Source organism: Chelonoidis abingdonii, chromosome 1 (assembly GCF_003597395.2).
Source record: "Chelonoidis abingdonii isolate Lonesome George chromosome 1, CheloAbing_2.0, whole genome shotgun sequence".
Lineage (NCBI taxonomy): Eukaryota > Metazoa > Chordata > Testudines > Testudinidae > Chelonoidis > Chelonoidis abingdonii.
Window position 1 is genome coordinate 123497024 of NC_133769.1, and position 20575 is coordinate 123517598.

The following is a 20575-nucleotide window of genomic DNA, read 5'->3' on the forward strand; positions in this document are numbered from 1 at the left end:
ACTGATGGGGGGGATGGGAAATGGGACAATGTACCTTGGTGCTAAGAAGGATGCATGTGTCCTCATTTTGCCACTATGTCAGCATCAGTATAGTAGTTACCTCAGGATCCTAAAAGTACATCATCTCCCACTCTGTTGCTGCTGTCAGGGGAAGATTGAGCAAAAGTTGTTGAGCCCACTGTGGGTACTCCAAAAACATGTGGCCACAAACAGTCACTTGTCCTAACTGTGCTTTAGACAATTTCTTAAAAGAATGGATCATTTTAACCTATTTTGCATTTAACCTATTTGTATGTATTCAAATGAGGATGTATATGAAACACAGCAAGTCTCTGCATACAGTGGTACTCAAATATAAGGAAAAGATAGGAAGTATGGCAAGAGACCACCCTGGCTTAACCAGGAGATCTTCAATGATCTAAAACTCAAAAAAGAGTCCTACAAAAAGTGGAAACTCAGTCAAATTACAAAGGATGAATATAAACAAATAACACAAGTATGTATGGACAAAATTAGAAAAGCCAAGACACAAAATGAGATCAAACTAGTTAGGGACATAAAAGGTAACAAGAAAACATTCTACAAATACGGTAGAAGCAAGAAGAAGAGAGAGACAGAGTAAGCCCACTACACAATGAGGGGGGAAAGACAATAACAGAAAATGTGGAAATGACAGAGGTGCTTAATGACTTTTTTGTTTTGGTTTTCACCAAGAAAGTTGGTGGCGATTGGCTTTCTAACATAGTGAATGCCAGTGAAAATGAGGTAGGATCAGCGTCGAAAATAGGGAAAGAACAAGTCAAAAATTACTTAGACAAGTTTAGATGTCTTCAAATCACCAGGGCCTGATGAAATGCATGCTAGGGTACTCATGGAGCTGACTGAGGAGATATCTGAACCATTAGCAATTATCTTTGAAAAGTCATGGAAAACAGGAGACATTCCAGAAGACAGGAAAAGGGCAAATATAGTGCCCATCTGTAAAAAGGGAAATAAGGACACCCCAGGGAATTATAGACCACTCAGCTTTACTTCTATACCTAGAAAGAAAATGGAGCAAATAATTAAGCAATCAGTTAGCAAGCACCTAGAAGATAAGGTCATAAGTAACAGTCAGCAGGGATTTGTCAAGAACAAATCATGTCAAGCCAACCTGATAGCTTTCTTTGACAGGGTAACAGGCCTTGTGGATGGGGGGAAGCAGTAGATGTGGTATATCTTGACTTTAGTTAGGCTTTTGATACTATCTAGCATGAACTTCTCATAAACAAACTAGGGAAATACAACCTAGGTGGAGCTACTATAAGGTGGATGCATAACTGGTTGGAAAATCGTTCCCAGAAAGTAGTTATCAGTGGTTCATAGTCATGCTGGAAGGTCATAATGAGTGGGGTACCGCAGGGATTGGTTCTGGCTCCGGTTCTGTTCAATATCTTTATTGGTGATTTAGATAATGGCATAGGGAGTACACTTATAAGGTTTCCAGACGATACCAAGCTTGGAGGGGTTGCAAGTGCTTTAGAGGATAGGATTAAAATTCAAAATGATCTAGACAAACTGGAGAAATGGTCTGAAGTAAATAGGATGAAATTCAATAAGGACAAATGCAAAGTACACCACTTAGGAAGAAACAATCAGTTGCACACATACAAAATGGGAAATGACTGCCTAAGAAGGAATACTGCAGAAAGGGATCTGGGGGTCATAGTGGATCACAAGCTAAATACGATTCAACAGTGTAATACTGTTGCAAAAAAAAACAGACATCATTCTCAGACATATTAGCAGGAGTATTGTAAGCAAGACACAATAAGAAATTCTTCTGCACTACTCTGTGCTGATTAGGCCTCAACTGGAGTATTGTGTTCAATTCTGGGTGCCACATTTCAGGAAAAATGTGGACAAATTGGAGAAAGTCCAGAGAAGAGCAACAAAAATGTTTAAAGGTCTAGAAAACATGACCTAAGAGGGAAGATTGAAAAAATTGGGTTTGTTTAGTCTGGAGAAGAGAAGACAGAGAGAGGGACATGATAACAGTTTTCAAGTACATAAAAGGTTGTTACAAGGAGGAGGGAGAAAAATTGTTGTTCTTAACCTCTGAGGATAAGACAAGAAGCAATGGGCTTAAATTGCAGCAAGGGCAGTTTAGGTTGGTGTAGGGAGCCAGGGTGGCTTCCCTCTGAACCTGAGCATAAAAAGCCACTCTCTCAGCCTGAGGAGACAGGGCCAGACCAAGCTTCCTCCACCCCCTAAAACTTCCTAACTGTCAGAGTGGTTACGCACTGGAATAAATTGCCTAGGGGGGTTGTGGAATCTCCATCACTGGGAATTTTTTAGAGCAGGCTGGACAAACACCTGTCAAGGATGGTCTGCTCTGGATAATACTTAGTCCTGCCTTGAGTCCAGGGGACTGGACTAGATGACCTCTCGAAGTCCCTTCCAGTTCTGTGATAACAAGCTGATTTAACAATAGGTGTGCTATCTGTCATTATGGTTTTTGTTTTTTAATAAAACCCTCTGTGCACATAATCCAGTCTCAGAAACTGTGTATCTTTCTGTCTCCTCTGCTCCCCACTCATCTACCGCTGTTGTGCTCTGTTTTTTCATGCAGTCTCACCATAGTTTGTATGATAGTCCTTCTCTGTAGCTCCTGTCTTCCGGAACATTCATCCTGTATCTCTCGTACATATCAGCTCTCACCATCTTTTCTCAACTATCATTTGAAAATACATATTTTCTCTTTTGTTTTTGGCTATTTTATTTTAACTTTTCAGTGGTATCATTTATATTGCATCTGTATTGCATATACATATAAAGGAATTGTGATTCATTTCGGTATGGAAGAATCTGAAATCAAGTAGTGGTGTTTTCAAATGCTGCCATTTAAAGGCGCAATGGCATGGAGTAACTAGAATGACAACAGAGCCCTTGCTCTAGAACTGAGGAGAAGGGGAGTTCCCACCTTTCTTCCACTGACAATAGTCTGTCCTTTCTCCAGTATATCTTGTTCTGACAGCCTGCAATTCCCAAGTATCCACACGCTCAGGGTCTAACTGATTGCCATATTTGAGGTCGGGAAGGAATTTCCCCCCAGGTCAGATTGGCAGAGAGACCCTGGGTTTTTTTCACCTTCCTCTGCACCATGGGGCACGCTTCACTTGCAGGTTTAAACTAATGTAAATGGTGGATTTTCTGTAACTTGAAGTCTTGAAATAATTTTTTGAGGATTTCAGTAACTCAGACAGAGGTTAGGGGTGTATCACAGGCATGGGTGGTGGGTATAATAAGCACAGCTGTCCCTGCCGCCCGACACCTGGGCCGTGGTGCCTTCCTCCACCTCTTCCTCACCCTGCTCTGACCCTTCCTCCTCTCCTCAACTCCACCCTCTCCTTTGGAGGTCACCACAGCTGTGGGCCCTGTCCCTCCTCCAAAACCCTCCATCCCTGTGGGGATGTGTGTGTGTGCGGGGGTGGGGAACTTTACACAAGTGAACAAGCCTTCAAGAAACCTAGTAGCAGATCACTGAAACTGTTAAAGGGCTATTAAAATTGTAATGAAGCCATTTAACAGGCATTTGCCAATGCACAGAAGCCTTTGGCTACATTCAGCTGGCTTTTATATTGTAGGAAAATACATTGTTGGGGTTAAAAACAGTTTCCAAACGACCCATCCCTTATTCTCTGTACGGAGCAGGAGTACTTTTGACTAACCTGGCTCAAAGAGGAGCTGACATAGCCAGTGAGTTTGTTTCTTGATCTAGTTGTTTTATTCAAACCCAGTTTAAGCAAAGGAATCTGGCAGGGAATTCTGTGTAAGAAAGGTTATTAAACTACTGCCTTAATGCAGGCTGCCAATGACAGACATTTTTCAAAAGGAGAGATTAGGCCTCAGTTTGGCACAGGTAGCCTGGCTTTTCATCTCTCTATACAGTACACCCCGAACTCCTGACCACACAAAGGAGAATCCCTCTGGCAACTGATCTAAAGCTGTTGCTTGTTCAGTTCCCTTGGGGAATATTATTAGTGCTTTACATGAAAAGAGGAGAGGGTCTTGCAGGGGAGAAGGCAGCAGGGTGAGGAGGTGAGCAGTGAGCTAGCTGCAGGGCAGGTGGAGGGGATGGGGGGCAGGAAGAGGGAGGAGGAGAGCAGCAAGTGGGCAAGTCCGGGGACCAGGTGATGGGAGGGGAAGACCTCAAGGTGTGTGAGAAGAGGTAAGTGGTGAGTCAGTGCTGGATGGGGCCTGAGGCAGAGCAGGGCTGAACTGTGGGTTGGCCTGTTGGCTGAAAAGGTGGGACAAAGAGCTAGCCTTCTGGAGGGGAAGTTTCACCAACTGCCCATGATTACAAAAGTAGGTGGGTGACTGAGGTTCTGTGTCCTGCCACGTGCGCAAGATCAGACTAGAGCAGGGGTCTGCAATCTTTCAGTATTGGTGTGCCAAGTCTTCATTTATTCACTCTAATTTAAGGTTCGCGTGCCAGTAATACATTTTAACACTTTTAGAAGGTCTCTTTCTATAAGTCTATAATTTATAACTAAACAATTGTTGTATGTAAAGTAAATAATTTTTTAAAAATGTTTAAGAAGCTTCATTTAAAATTAAATTAAAATGCAGAGCCTCTGGACTGGTGGCCGGACCTGGGCAGTGTGAGTGCCACTGAAAATCAGCTTGTGTGCCGCTTTTGGCATGCGTGCCATAGGTTGCCTACCCATGGACTAGACTATCATGATAGTCCCTTCTGACCGTAGTCTATAACTCTGAGTCTATGAACAGGGAGGATTCTTTTACTTGTACTTTGATTCTTTAAGGCATTTTACAGGGACATAAGCTATGATCTGCTCATAGGTTTTCATTCTTCATGGTCTGAAAAATCCTGTCTACAGTACAAAACAACACTTAAAAGTTTTTAAAAACTTGGCTGTAGCTCAACTGTGTCCTAACACTTTGACCACAATGTCTGGGCAGAGAGAAGTCATGTCAGAACTGTGTTTAGAAAACATGCTTTGTCTTAACTTGTCAAAAGTTGCTTAGGGAGGGACAGACTTAAGGTTGTTAATTTCCAATTCAGTTTTGTATACAGAGATTTAAAATATTTCAGTGTACCCTTAATGAGAAAATCAGGACCTGCTAACTTATTTTAAATATCAAAAACCTCCAGTGTGAGGGTTCTCTTGAGTATTTTCATTAATTACTTATACTTAGTTTTAACTGCAAGAGTGTATGTAGATGAATATAAATATTCATACCACAGTGGGGTTATTCACATGAGTAAAGCTAGGTAGGTGCCTCCATTTCCCCTGCCCCCCAATGAGCGGAGTCTCTGTTACCCAAATTACTACTACCTTAAGCATTGACCTGGGACCACCTTACTGTGCACCATACCTCTCAAAAGCACCTTATTTTAAGGAACACTACTTATTTTATTCTCCAAGTTCCACACACATTAGGGGTTTCCTCCCTTTTACCCTGGAAAGCTGTTTATATAGGAAATCTTGTGTCTCCAGTTAAACCAAAAGTTGTATGCAGTGCAGGGAAGGCCAACCCTCTGAGTCTCCTGCAGGAATAATTTTGGTACTCATCCAATCTTTGCCATACTGTATCCCACATTTGGGCCTTAGAAGTTGGAGGGAGGTGATGCATGTGAACTAGAGTGACCCAATAGCAAGTGTGAAAAATCAGGACAGAGGGTGGGGGGGTCATAACAGCCTATATAAGAAAAAGACCCCAAAATCGGGACTGTCCATGTTCCATCCCCCCCATATGGTCATCCTAGTGTGAACAACTTTAGGGAAGGAAACTGGTGCCAGGTTAATTACGCCTTTAACTTCCTGCCGGGGTTTTCTCAAGGGCTGCCCTCGAGCCTGCTTCGCTCCCGGGGCGGGGAGTTTCGGCTGCAGTTGCACTGGACTCATCCCCACGCAGGTGAGGCTGAGTGAGTCCCGCACCTGCCCCGTACTTTGCTCGGTCTCTAAGGGCGCGCGCTCCCTGGTTGTGTTTTTTTGCTGGCGCCCGCCCAGAGCTCACAGAGCGGCCGCGGTGGGTTTAAGGGCAGAAGCGGCACCAACAGCACGAGCCCCGCGCCAGGCCCCCTGCAGGTCGCGGACCCATCCCGCTCCAGGGCGCCCCGCGCGCAGCCACTGCAAGCGCGTCCCCGGGCGCGTCCCCGCGGCGGCAGGGGCGGGGCCGGGCGGTTGGTGCGGTTTCCTCTCTCCCCCATAGGTGTTGGCGGCGGCGGTGACGCGCCCGCGCTCGTGGCCGCGCGCACTCCCCTCCCCGGCTGCGCTGGTGGCGGCGGCGGCGGTTCGGCCATGGCGGACCTGAGCGCGGAGCGGCTGTGCTCGCTGCCCGGCAACTGGAGCTACGGGATCAGCCAGGGCGGCCGCCTCTTCTTCATCAAGTGAGTGGGGGGCCGGGCCGGGCGGGGCGCGGGGCGTTGGCGGGGCTGGCGCTGACTGACCCGGTGTCTGTGTCCCCCCCGCAGCGAGGAGGCGAAGAGCACGACCTGGCTGCATCCGACACCGGAGAGGCCGTGATCACCGGGCACCGCCGCAGCGCAGGTAACGGCCCCGCCCACCCCCGCCGGGGTAGCGACGCGCCTGCGAGTGCAGACCCCCAGCCCCCTTCCCTCCCGAGCCTTCGCCTCCCCCTGCCCCAGCCATTTCTCCGCCGACCCCACCCCAGCTTTCTCCTCACCCCACACCCGCGCTGGCCCACTCCTGGAGCTGCCTCACCCCTGCTCTGTTCCCCAGACCCTCTTCTTCACCCCACCCCCAATTCCCCCCCACCGCTGCCTACTCCCCCCGTCAGAACCAGCACAGCTGCATTCTCCCCCAGACCCACCTTACCCCAGCAGCGCTTTCTATCCCTCCTTTCGAGACCTTGGCACCTAAAGAGAATTACGATGGTGTATTAGCAATGCGTTAGGAGTGAGCCCACTAACTATAGTCATCCAGAAACCTCCCCCCCGCCCCCTTTCCAATCTAGGCTGAGAGCGTGTGCGTGTTTCTTAGTGACAGAGAGGGGGCATGGGTAGGAGGAAAAGGGACTGAAGCGTGAGGAGTAATTTGGGGGTGGAATCCGTCTCCTCTGTGGCTACTGTTTGTTCCCCTCGGGAGAAACAGCAGCAGAAGGAGGTGCTGGAGGAGGAGGATTTTCAGCAGACGCTCTGGAGACCCAGAGCCAAACTCTCGCTGCTGGAACTGCAGGCAGGCTGTAAATGCCATTGGGAGGCTGTGTGTGTTTATAAATGCAGTTGTTTTCGTTCGTGTAAACTGTGGGGTGAGAGAAGGAGAATCTGTAACTGAGCAAGTTATTGGAGTATTCCTCTTTCATGTTTGCATTCAAGAGGTTCTTTATTTTAAAATATCACTCAGGATTATTGAAAAACGTTGACTATGCTCTCTCCCTTTCTTCTTTTCCTGTGAGTTGGGAACAGTTGGAGGAGTGGGTTTCTTGTTTTAAATCTCCCTACACTTTTATCTGCAGTGAATAGTTGTGTGTTATAACCATGAGCCTTTGAAATACAGGAAGCAGAACCACTGGTTTCATGCTCTTCCCCTGTGTAATTAGCATTCATATTAACTGAAAAATTATCTTAAAGCCACTATGAAGGGGTAAAGCGACATATGTACATGAGATACATTTGCTGTTGGACATTGCTGCTAGTCAGACATGAATTCCTTGTTAAATAACTGTTAATGGCTCTATTGAATCACTGATGTTTTATCTTAATCACTTAAATGCTTGATTTTTATTTCTACCTCCTTGTTTGCCATTATCCACTTTTAGAGAAAACAGTTTTGTTATGCAGTATTCAGGTATTGGTCTGAAAGGGGAGTTATTGGCAGGTAAACTTAAATTTTCTTTTAACATTAGTGTGAAGTATTTTCTGTGTGGTATCATGTGCATATGATAACAGGTGCAGTATCATGTACAAAATAAACCTATATCTGTATTTTCCATTCTAATGTTCACATGTGTTCGTTCATTTCCTGCGTGTAGACCGAATTTTGAAACTTATTTTGGTTTTGTAGCCTAAATTGATGTCTCAGTCTTAAGGAGGGATTCTGCCCAAATAACTGATCTACGTGCACTTTTGCAAAAAACATCATTCAAATATTTTACACTGTTAGCAGGGGATTGATTATCTTCTTTAAAGTCCACATCCCTTGAGAGTTGAGGTAGTATCTACTTTGTGAGAGCACCAGTTATGAGAGACTTGTTCTTTCTCCATGTGATGGCCATTCTTGTTTACACTGGAGAGGCATCCTGTTGGTCCATACTTTCCCCATGTCTTTTTTTATCAAAAGTCTCTAGATCCTACCTCCCCCCAGACTGTGATATATCATGAAGTGATCTTTAAATAGCCTTTATTCCCTTAAATCCACACAAAATCCCCACCTTTTACAGCCTTGGGGGCAGATACCTTAAAAGGGATTTAAGCACCAAACATGTAGGTAGTGGGACTTTCAGGTATCTAATACCTTTAAAAATCTGGCCTTCAGTTTATTCTATCAAGATTTTACTGCTCTAGATGGGGCTTCTGGCCTTGTTGACTCATTTTTCTTTGGAAATTGATACTCAACACAGGGGAAAAAATAAGTCACCTCTTTCCCCCCTAGATGTGAGGTAAATGTATTTTCATGCAGTGTTGAATAGAATTGTAAACGCTGCGAGAAAGTTGGTGTGTGTCTTACAGACAGTGCTTAGTGATGTACCTATACTAATACAATACACCACAGAAGATATTTGTTTTATAAGAGGATATCATGCTTGTTAGGGTGCATGTGACTTATGCGCACTGCAGAACTTTGTAAATTGATTTGCTTAAATCTTTACCTTATCAAGTAATTTGAAACTACTACTTTTTAAGATTAGGCCTGCAACAATTTCAATTATTGTTTAAAGAGAAGGAACGCTTCAGGGTTTACATATGTCCTTACCTGAATTACTACTTCTGAAAATGCTAATGTAATTTACATTTCACCATTTGTATTGTTTGCACACTACAGGGAATGGTTTAAGCCCAGACAATTTTTTTGTTGACTCTATATAAAATCTTTAACAGTTTGAATTTTGTTTCTCTATGTAGACTAAGGTACGTATTGGCTAGGTATGCGCATTGCTGTAACTCTGTACTAGTCTAGCCTTTAAAACTTATGATGTATCACTTCTTGTTTTCTAGACTTACCCACAGGTTGGGAAGAAGCATATACTTTTGAAGGTGCAAGATACTACATAAAGTGAGTTGAATGATAGTTTGTCAAGATACTAAAATTTGAAATTTCCTAAGGGTGGCTGTATATGTTATGCAATGCTATTAATAATCACTTTAAAAAGAGTGTGCACTGTACTATAGCAGAGAGAACTTTTATTTAGTTTATTCTACATTGTGACTGCAATGATTTCTTGAACTTAGTGTCTAGATAATTTTTGTTGAGCACTTCAGGTGCAGATGGAAACTATCATATGTGTTACCCATCTAGCAAGAAAGCCTGAGTTTGTGTACATATGTGCTTATGTGATGTGTGTATCTTAAAGTTTTCAGAAGGACAGTTTTTTAATTTTTTTTATCTCTTGTTGGGACAGGTTTCCTGGCTACCAAACATCATATTTATAGTAATTACATTTTAAAGCCACTAAACCGTCAGTTTTGGTTTTAATCTTATTTTTTCTTTTATCTTACATTTTTTAGAAATTCTGCAAAAGAAAAAACAGTCTGCATTTACCATTGTGTGCTTAAATATGTCATATTGGAACTTTAGCACAGTTTTCAAAGTAGTTTTTCAAATGTCTGCCTTTGATTAATGAGATGAGTTTGTTTTTGTGACTTGACCAGATTTTTATAGTAGAATAGAATGAATTGATCGTTAAGCTGTTTTTCAGATTTCTTTAGTATATTAATATTTGGGTCGAAGAAACCATGTCCTCCCTGCTTCCCCCCCTCCCCCATTTTTTTCTTTAAGTGATTGGTTCAGGGAAGTGTCCACTTCAGTTGTTTTGTGTAATATTCTTTTAACTGAGGAAACAGAGGTGAGGCTGCTTTTTTTTTTTTTATGTCCAAAGTAGGTATCAGATCTGCGCAAACCTCTTAAAACCTTTTCAGTGTGAGGTGAACAGAATATTTTACATTGCACCCCCCTCATGCAAAAAACAAAAACCCACAACAGCGTAAAATATAGAGTAGTGCATCCTCCTCTTCTTCTGTTCAAGCTTAGGCACTCCAACAAATTGTAAACATCTTCAGACTTGCGAAGGTATTTCTTAGTGTATTGTGGTCTTATATTCGTCCCTTACTTGCATTAGTAGTGCATAAATTGGACAACTCTTGTGAGTAAGCACCACTAATGTAAGAACGGTAGGCTACTGCCCATTTTTCTACTATTCTTTGCAGTTTTCTTCTGTGAATGTTGAGGAAGGTATTTGATATTTAAGTTGTGCCAGATGGCAAGTGACTAGTAGAATATAAATGCTTGTATTGATCTGACCCATTGTATAAATCTCTTAGAACTGATTTTAAATGTTCTGATTTTGATTGTAATACCAGAACTTGCAACTGGAATCTGTATCAAGCTATATTAAAAGGTCAAATTGTTGATGGACTGTGACTTGTAGTTCTGAGCAGCGTGATTGTCAATATTAAAATGTTCTTTCCAAAGACTACTCTACTATAATACATTCATGCAACTTTAGGTAGAAATGCTGTAAAATGAGGCAATAAAGAAATAAAATGTTTAAAATTGCTCTGAACTGTGTCAGGAACCTGCTAATTAAGAATCATGCTGTTCATAGTGAGAAGCACATTTTTGCAAATGTTCAAACTTACAGCTCTTGTGGCATAGGATGTTGTTAGAAATGTTTTCTGAAGTACACATTGCTGATGGTACTTTCAATACCAAATAGTTAAATATTTTACTTACTGCATCTCTGAGAATGTAAGGTGCACTTCACTGCAATGTGCTTGACATGTTATAGCAGTATAGTAGTGTATCAGTTTATACTTTAAAATGTGAGGGATAAACAATGATGTTCTTGGCTTTAATTTGTGTTCATTGTTTGTAAATACAGGATTTGAGATTATTTACACTTTTATACTATGCTGGCTTTTTTCTGTAAAATTTTCTACCATTCAGCTCCACAAGCACTGGCAACAATGAGTGGTATAGTAGACAGGGTACCTTAACCAGTCTTGTCTAACTTGTGCAGTGCAAGTCTGGATATGTTATAATGCGGCTGTCTGAACCCAAACTATACTTGTGCTCCCACAATTGGTGGAGAATAGGGGTTGTTAGATGGGAGGCGCTAGTATGGACAAGATCATAGTGTGAGGCAGTTTTCTCTGTAACACTACTCCTGAATATTTTATGTGGATGCATTGTTTTGATACTCTAAAATGAACTAGTCATCTTAATGACTATTTAACACTTAGAACAATAGTAGAAAATAAAATGTTAGACTCTTGTGGATTACTATTAAATAAGAAAATAGGAAAAAGACCATTTGTTCTATCTTTGTTCCCAGTTAAAGGTTTAAAAGAGAAGATGATCCTAAGTTGTATTTAAACAGGGAGTAGACGGAAGTTAGTGGAACTCCGCGTTGGTGTTTTTAGCCGTGCACTTGTTTAAATTTTCTCTATAGTATGTTATAATGCATTCCAAGAGAAAATAGGTGAAAATATTTATTTGTGTTAGGAAACTTGAATGTAACTTTTGAAATATGATTTCAAATATGCTGGCTGAGTTAGAACAGGGGTGGGCAAACTTTTTGGCCTGAGGGCCACATCTGGGTGGGGAAATTGTATGCAGGACCAGGAATTTAGAGCTCAGGGCAGGGGGCTGGGTGTGGGAGAGTTGTGGCATGGGGCTCAAGGCAGGAGGTTGCAGTGTAGGGTGCAGAAGGGATTTGGGGTGCGGGCTCCGGCCTGGCGCTGTTCACCTCAAGCAGCTTCGGGATGGCAGTGGCGTGCAGTGGGGCTTAGGCAGGCTCTCTGCCTGGCCCTGCGCCACTCCTGGAAGCGGCCAGCATGTCAAGCAGTGGCTCCTGGGGCTGGGGTCGGGTGGGGCAGGGGACTCTGCCAGGTGCTGCCCTTGCCTGAGGTACCAACCCCGAAGCTCCCATTGGCCATGGTTCCACATTCCTGGCCAATGGGAACTGCGGGTGGTAGTGCCTGCAGGCAAGGGCAGCGCATGGAGCCCTGTTGCCCGTTCGCAGGGACATGGTGCCGGCCGCTTCTGGGAGTGGCGCAGGGCCAGGGCAGGCAGGGAGTCTGCGTTAGCCCTGCTGTGCCACGGGCTGGATTGAGAGCCCTGACAAGCCGAATCCAGCCATAGTTTGCCCTCCCCGAGTTAGAATATTGAATGAATTTTTTAGAAATGCTGTGTAATCAAATTGAGGTAATATAGAGGAGAATATGCATCAAGCAAATCTTAACTACATGCTTAAGACTAGCATTAAACAAATGTCTCAGATTACATTCTGTATTGAAATGTGAATATTTAAAGAACATTATTTGTTGGGGTGCATATTTTCGTTTTCAGAATAAGTAAAGTTTGTTATTCCATGTTTCTGTTTTAGATTTTCTGCTTGGCTTTGGGTCTATGCTAATTTTAAAGCACAGATAGGTAAACAGGGTTCTATTTGCTCTGGGTAATGAGGTTCTGTCTGAAGAATTTGAATAAGATTTATTTAATAAGTTGGGAGTAGGACTTTGAACTGACTTGGAATTTGGGTTAGTAGAAGAAATCCAATACTGAAAGTAAATAGCATGGTAGAGGTAGAGGCTGTCTCTTTTTACTGTGGAATGTCAATGGCCAAAGCTCATGGCGAACTGAAAGCAATATGTTTTTCCAATCTGTTCAGTATTTTATTAGTCTACTTTGTTTATCAGTTTGTTGTATACTTCAATTATTTAGAACAGCTATTGTGGCACTCCACAAGTGTGTTGGATCACATTGTTAAAATGACTGCATGTATTCTTTTTCCTGAATAGACTTTTTATATACTTCTGTACATGGAAGTTGTAAAATTAGACATGTATGCAGTCAGCTCTGCTTCCTAGTTAAAGAAAACTGAGCTGTTAAGTAATTATGAAGTGAGACATGGCTTGTATGTAAACTACAGTTTGCCCCCATTCTTTTTAGTAATTGTACACTTCTCTCTGAAAAACACTTTCGCATGTAACAATTGTTTGTAGAATTAATACTTCCAATTATCACTTGCATTTCATTTCAGTTATATCACTTGTTAGGTAAATACTTTCACATGGTACGTTCAAACAAGTTAATATTAAGCTAGTATGGAGAAATTTAATTTGCATAAATGAGCTCAAATTGTGGCTGTGAGTGCCATAGGAATGTCAGTAAATTTGGGGGTTGAGCTAGTTTGTATATCTTTGTTAAGAGCTGATTAGCAGCGCTGGAAAGTGAAATGTTCTAGAATAGGTAGTGGCACTGCAAGCTTAGATATTACAGTGCTCATGCAGATAACAGCCAATATGCCTCCACCCTCCCAAATTAAAATAAGGTTTACTTTTAGGGATGCACGGGATGTTCAATCTGTCTCAATTCATTCTTGATTGTGTGCTGCTGAGACATCTGTCTATACCATTTGGATAGTGTAAGGTCTCAGTTTTCCCTTGCTGAGAAATGCAGGTGCCCTGTACATTAGAATTTGAGCTGAATCTAACTTATTTTACATGACCGCCAATTCCTCCAAATATCATCAAATGCGACTTCCAGAGAGAATAAAACTTGGGTTTCCTTTGGAATCTGAAAGGCTTGCAAAAATTCCAGAATTTCTTCAGAAAGTGTTTTTTTGTTGTTGTTGTTGTTGTTGTTTTTTAATCCCACTCTTGGACTTGAGTGTTAGATATCTTAAGACTTGAGATTCGGCATATTGCAGAAACATTAAAGTTTTGGTGTTAAGCTACAGAAGTGCATATCATGTGTAATGCTTCACGGATGGTAAGCTGCATGGGTCTGTGCTACGAGTTGTGTTGCTGCAGCAATCCCAGTAACTGAAATCATAGAGTAAGCTAAGGGCTAAGTAGCTGTGCCAGTGTAGCGCTTCAGTGTAAGCATTACCTATGCCAAAAGGAAGGATTCTCTTGTTGCCGTAGGTAATCTACGTCCGCGAGAGGTAGCAGCTAGGTTGACAGAAGAATTCTTATATCAGACCTAGCACTGTCTACTGGGACTTAAGGCAGTTTAACTGTGCTGCTCAAGGATGTGGATTTTTCCCACTCCTGAGTGTACTTATGCAGAGCTAATTTTCTAGTGTGGACCAGGCCTGAGTTTTCATAGACTTCAAAGTAAACACCATTAAGATGAGTGAGAATTTTAGTGGTGGTAGAGTAGTGTAGCTGTAGACTCACAAGACAACAGTGCATTGGTTTCTGTTGCCACTGCTATAATTGCAAATGAAGACTCTGTGATGCAGCTGGACCTGTGATAGTTGCAACTGGTTAGAACTTGCCTGAACTATTTTCTTTGGCCAAAAGGTTTAGTTAAACCAGAGCAGAAATCCTGTGTGGGCATACTTTAAACTGATTTTAAACCACCTTTATATAATTTAGCTTGCATTGGTAAGTACATCTCTGTAAGCAATGTTTAAAGTCAGTTTAACAATGTGCACACAGGGCTTTGCACTAGTTTAACTAAACCGTTTTTAAAAGAAACCTCTTTAGGCAAACTGGTGCAAGCTTCATGTAGACAAGGCCTTAAATTCGCCTGTCTTTTCTGTAGCCCTCCTGCAGCTCTAGCGGCAATAGACTGGGTGGGAGCACTAGTATGCACTAGATCAGAGAGTAAAAGGTTGAGAACCCCTGAGACGCCCCTCAATGTGCTATAAAAACTCCAGGTCTGGCAGGGGATGGCTCGGGGCAGGAGCCTTGGGCATAGGAGTAGTTTGACTTCTATTTTTTGTGGGGGGGAAGGGGGCAGGGGCCAGCAGTCGAGAGAGGGAGTGCCATCTCCACTCCTGACTCACCTTATCAGGCCGTCTGCCTTTCTGCGTTGGGCTGTGGGGTACAATCAAAAATTGTAACTCAGAGGTGGAGGGCTTAGCTCAAAAAGTTTGAAAACAGCTTAGGGTGCCAGGAGGGGGTGGCTAGGGGCTGTATGTGAGCAGGGGGTAGCTCAGGGCGCAAGGAGAGGGGTACTTGGGGCTGTGTGCTTGGAGGGCTCCCCTGTGGTCCCTGTTCCCAGAGGGGTCTGCCAGCCACGGAACCGGGGTGGAAACAGGGCTGGGACTCGGGAGCTGAGGAGCAGCTTCAACCAAGGGCACCAGCAGGGGAGGGAGGAGGAAGTGCTTCAGCTGCCTGCTCCGTGGCACCTGCCAGAGCAGGGGGGAAGGTGTGGTGCTGCCCTTGGGACTGCTGTGCTCTTGCGCTGTAGGTTTTTTTGGGGGGAAGCAGTGCCCTCTATGCCCCCAACTCTGCCTATGGGCTCATGGCTTTGACCCCCACAGGGAGCAACAGGGCTTGGGGCTTCAGCCCCACAGGCGGCGCTAGAGCTCGGGGTCTGGGTTTCAGCCATGAGGCCCCGTGGATCCCTTGAAAGGGCTTGCAGAGCCCCAGGGGGCCATGGACCCCTGGTTGAGAATGGCTGCATTAAGTGGTAAGGTGTGCATCACACAACTTGGAGCTCAGCCCCTGAGCTCCATGTGGCTTTTGTAAGGAATTGCGCTAATTAAGCAATTAATGGCCAATCACTGATTTGGTTGCATTGATGTTTACCCTGGTGTAGATAGGCAAGATACTAGAAGCCCAAGTTGGACAGAGAAGTTGTACCAGTGCAAACTGCAACATGTAGAGGTTTCACATGTCTGTGCTTAGGGTTTGTACCATATAGATACATTGGTGGGTGCAATCCCCAGAGTAAATGGATCCTGAAATTCAAAGGATAAGGGATTATAAGGAAAAAGGATTGTTCTATATGAAGCCTAGTCTGCTCTTAAAAATTGGATCCATTTAGTTACATTACTCAGGACTGTGAAAAATGTCATACCCCAAGCACTATACTTTAGGTCAGGGTTCGGCAACTTTTGGCACATGGCCTGCCAGGGTAAGTCCCCTGGTGGGCCGGGCTGGTTTGTTTACCTGCCGCATCTGCAGGTTTGGCTGATTGCAGCTCCCACTGGCCGCAGTTCACTACTTCAAGTCAATGGGGGCTGTGGGAAGCGGCACGGGCTGAGGGATGTGTTGGGGATGGGGAAATGGAAGAAGGCACAGGGCTGTATGGTTTGACAGGGAAGTTTTTAAAATTAAAAAAAAAAGCTATGCTAGTTTGTAACTGATGGAGCTTACTACTGTTTCCCTTCTTGTCCCTGCTTCGCTTTGCTTTGCTTTGCTTCCTTTGTCGTAAGTTCAGTCTCTGTCTACACTGTGACAATTAGCTATGTTAATTAGTACACTTCAGTTAATGAGACCATGCTACCTATATGTGTACACAATATCTAGTGTATTACGGTCTAGGCTGGCCTTGATCACTACTAAATATATTTAAAAACAAACAAACCACCCAACAACTAATATTCAAACATACTTCAGAGGTATTCCTTGGTTCTTTCTCTAGTGGGTGGAGTACTGAACATGAAAATCAAGAAATAGTTGTACTCTATGTACCTTTACACTGTGTGTGACATAAAATGTCTTATTCATAGTAAGGATGGCCTTGAAAATTAGGTGAAGAAAATAAACTAAATACCTGCTATTTCTTATTAGTATGTAAAAATGCAATATTCAGTGTAATCACATGTGCTGTAAAAGCTAAACTTCTCTCTCTATAGCATATTAAATTAAAGCTTCTCAATGTGAGATGAAAATTAAATTAATTGAGAAGATGCTTAAGATACTGAAGGCTGCATTCTATTAGCTAATTAATAATCTCATTTAATCAAGTTTAAATGGCTCAGTAGTTTTTGTAAAAGGTGATGCTTTTAGTCTTAGCTGTTGAATTGGTAATGAGGAGGGTGAACATGCTTTGTTTTGGTATTACATAGGAAAGGAGGATAAATAGTGAAGCAAATACTGATCATAACTTTGTGTGGGTGGCTAGTGCAGTTGTTATGATCACAGCGATGCATTTATTTTTCTCTAATGGAAAAATCAATCTGGACTAATTTGCACACCAGTATTTCTGTTGAAGACAGAGAACAGGAAACTAAAAGGGAAGAAAAATCTCTTTGGTGCTTAACTAGTATTGTCATCTTTTTCCCTGGTTTTCTAGTCAGTTCTTTCAGGACCTTTCCTTCCTTTCCCCCAGCCTCCATGCCTCTTTGGAAGCATCCTCGGTAAATTTTTCTGGCTGAATTGGCAGCCCAGAAACTTTGGGATGTGTGAGAGTAGAAAAATAAATATTTGATATAGATACTCTTCAGTGAAACCTTTTCAGATCCAAATGTTAGCCTTCATCCCAATACACATTTAAAATTTTTCACTTTTAAACTCATTTATTGCTTTCTGATCTGAGTGTTATAATTTATTACATTGGGTCAGAAACCAGAATCTGACCTGGTGCTGTGATAAGCCTGCTTTTCCTGTACGTGTTCTACAGCAGTGCTTCTCAAACTATCTGATGTGGTGGACTGTCGGTTTTTTTTTTCCCCAATTTCCCAGGGACCGGTGCCATATTATCATTTTTGCATAGGCACGTAGCACATCAGATCAGAAAAACTAACATTCTTCACTGTATTAATTGGAATGGGAGTGTGGCGTACATGTGGAGATGTTTCCATTTAAATGCATTGAAGACTGACTGAAAGGTTGTGCATCTGGGCAGATAGTATAAAATGACTAGATCCAAGAAAATATTATTTGAACTTTTGTAGTAATATTAATTTATATCAGGAACAATATAATGAATAAAATAAAAATTGGCAGATTTTTTATTTTGTTTATTTATCAGTATTATAATACGTGCTTCTGAAAACATAATATTTGATATTGTTGACTTATCGACTGATGATTATTCTTGGTGGAATTTGGGTGTGATTTTTAAATTTATACTATTATTTCTCTCTTTTTTTTTTTTTTTCTGGAAACTCGCCGCAGACCAGCAGCCAATGGCTCGCGGACCGGCACCAGTCCACGGACCACCACTTTTGAGTAGCACTGTTCTACAGTGTGCTAGCTCCTGTTGTTATAACGAATTCTTGTCCATTATAGCAGAGGCACCGTTTGGTTCAGGCTAAACTGCCATGTCTGTCCGTGTGAGCACCAGTGAGGTTCAGGGATAGTACCTAGTTGGAAAATGAGCCCCAAAACTCTAGCTGCTTGAGATTCCTGCCATGATGCTTTGTGTATGTGATGATCTGTTTTTATATCCTTTGTCAAGTAAGTGTCTAAGTTTGAATATTGTTTGCTCTTCTTCCCTCACTGTTTCCTTCAGAAAGGAGGTTGGGGGAGGGACGGGGGCAGCATATTCTCACTCTCCATCCGAAAGAGTTGGAGGGAAAATGGTGATGAGGTGCAAAGGCATTAGTTGTTTGTGGACTTGGGGAAGGAAGCACTGCATCAGTTCAAATCTGTGAGGTTATCTTTGATACCTAAAAAATGAAAGTTTAGATTAATAGAAAATTTAAAGCTTAAACACCCCAACCAGACTGCCAGGAAAGACTTGCTACCAGGAGTAGGACAGTGTTTTTTTGTTTTTTTTCCCAAGCCCTTTTAAAATATTGCTCTTTTATGTTGTGAACCCAACCAGTATTGTCTTAAGTGCAGGAGAACCAGGAAATTAAATCATTGTGAAATAAGTGAAATGAGAAAAAAGCAAACTACAGTGTAAATATTGGAAATAACATTTATTTCAGTTAGTATACACATTTCAATGTTTGTACTTTTGTTCTTTAGGGATCAAGGTAGTTAAGTCGACTTACTGAATTTTGTTTTTGAATTTTAGTGAACTGAGCAGTTTTTCCTTTGGAATATCTTACTATTAGGGTATAACAAGGATAATTAAAAAAAAAAAAAGATAAAAGTTTAGAACATATATGACCCAATCAAATGCGAGCTAGCACAAACCCTTACAAACAAGATGTCTTTAGATTGTGTTAAACCTACATCCTTTGGGCATATAAAATTGTGTCTAAGTGTTCCATTCACACCCAGGAAGTCCCTTACTGGAAAAAAGATCATTTGTTCAAACAAGATTTTGGAAACTTATATGGCAAACATCCATTTTTAGTAACGGTAAAGGAGTTTGTGAAAACAAGTTCCAAAATACTTATGATTAAAGATATTTTAGTCACTCTTGATATAGACTATTTTGTCTAGAACTACTTGAGGATTATTGGTAGGCAGAGATACTTTATCCAGCAATCTACCCTTAATAAGTTAGCTTATTGCAAATCCATTTACTACCAGAGTTAGTCATTAAGTGCTTCTTTCTGCTATAATTTTGCATGTTCTTAGCTGAAAACATTGCAGTATGTCAAACAAATATCTTGATATTCAAATATCTTTGAATGTGAAATAACCAAGAAAAATATTCAATAAATATTTTGATTTAAAATGGCATCTTAAAAACCTTTTGAGTGAGTAAATTTAAAGCAGAAATATTCATTTAAGATTTTCTTGTATGCTTTGCCACATATTTGACTAAGTAGAACCACCAAAAATTATGGTGCATTTCTTGCACAATCAGAACATAATTTCTGATACTTTCATTTGGGTTGAACTACCAGCTAAACATTATTCTGTAGCTCATTTTGTTGCAAATATTTTTTTGTCCATAGATTTTACACATGTATTAAGTGCAGTATGGGGTCCAGGAATTTTTATTTGTTTAAAATGGTCTTGGAGAATGTCTTTCTGAATGTATTTTTTTTTTTTATAATAAAGTAGCAACTAACTTTCCTGTGCATCTAATTTAGAGGAAGAAAGCGTGTAGACCAAAGTATAATGCAGTACAATACAGGGGTAGTCGATAAGTGGACCATGGAGCAAATCTTGACCGCCAGATGCTTTTGAACGAATTGCAAAAGCTTTTTATTTACTTGTGTTTTTAATATTTTCTCTGGAATCTGGACCTTGACTATACATTGACAAAAAAAATTTGGACCTTGACAAAAATAGATTACCCCTGTTATATATGAAACACCAAGCAGTGTTTTTAAAACCCATTAACTTAAAAAATGAGGAAGAATGGTCTGTTGTGGCTAAGATAGATGTATGGTGGTTTTTTAATTTTTTTTTCTTCCAAGTAATGAGGCCCAAAACTAATGTTTGTTGCTGTTAGTTTTGCTGACATTAAAAAAAATTTGAGATACATAATACAGTTCCTCTAAACACTAAATTTTTTTGGTTCTGACCCTTAATGGAGACAGATACGGAAGACAGTTATAGAGAACCACCAACAAAAATATATATATTTGAGCCATCATTTTCATAATTCAGAATACGGTTATTTAATAACTGTCTTAACAGCATAAAGATAAAATAGATTAGATGCATATATAACTTTTTTTTATTATAAACATCCAATAGGGAAAAAATTCATTAGCTTCCGTATTACCTTCTAACCTGATTTGGGAAGCAGTTCTTACAGAAACTGATGAAGATTCTAACTACGTCCAATTATCT

General features: G+C 41.6%; 1 protein-coding gene and 1 pseudogene across 2 annotated transcripts in view; both read left to right on the forward strand.

The window, feature by feature from the left end:
- Nucleotides 1-6297: 6297 nt before the first annotated feature.
- The window catches only part of LOC116834153 (pleckstrin homology domain-containing family A member 5-like), a 66341-nt pseudogene continuing 52063 nt past the window's right edge, over nt 6298-20575 (forward strand).
- The window catches only part of LOC116834140 (pleckstrin homology domain-containing family A member 5-like), a 229995-nt gene continuing 215925 nt past the window's right edge, over nt 6506-20575 (forward strand). For both annotated transcript variants that reach the window (XM_032796044.2, XM_032796042.2), the window contains exons 1-2: nt 6506-6554; nt 9182-9239. The gene's annotated coding sequence lies outside the window, so the exon portion shown is untranslated. The remainder of the gene's footprint in view (nt 6555-9181; nt 9240-20575) is intronic.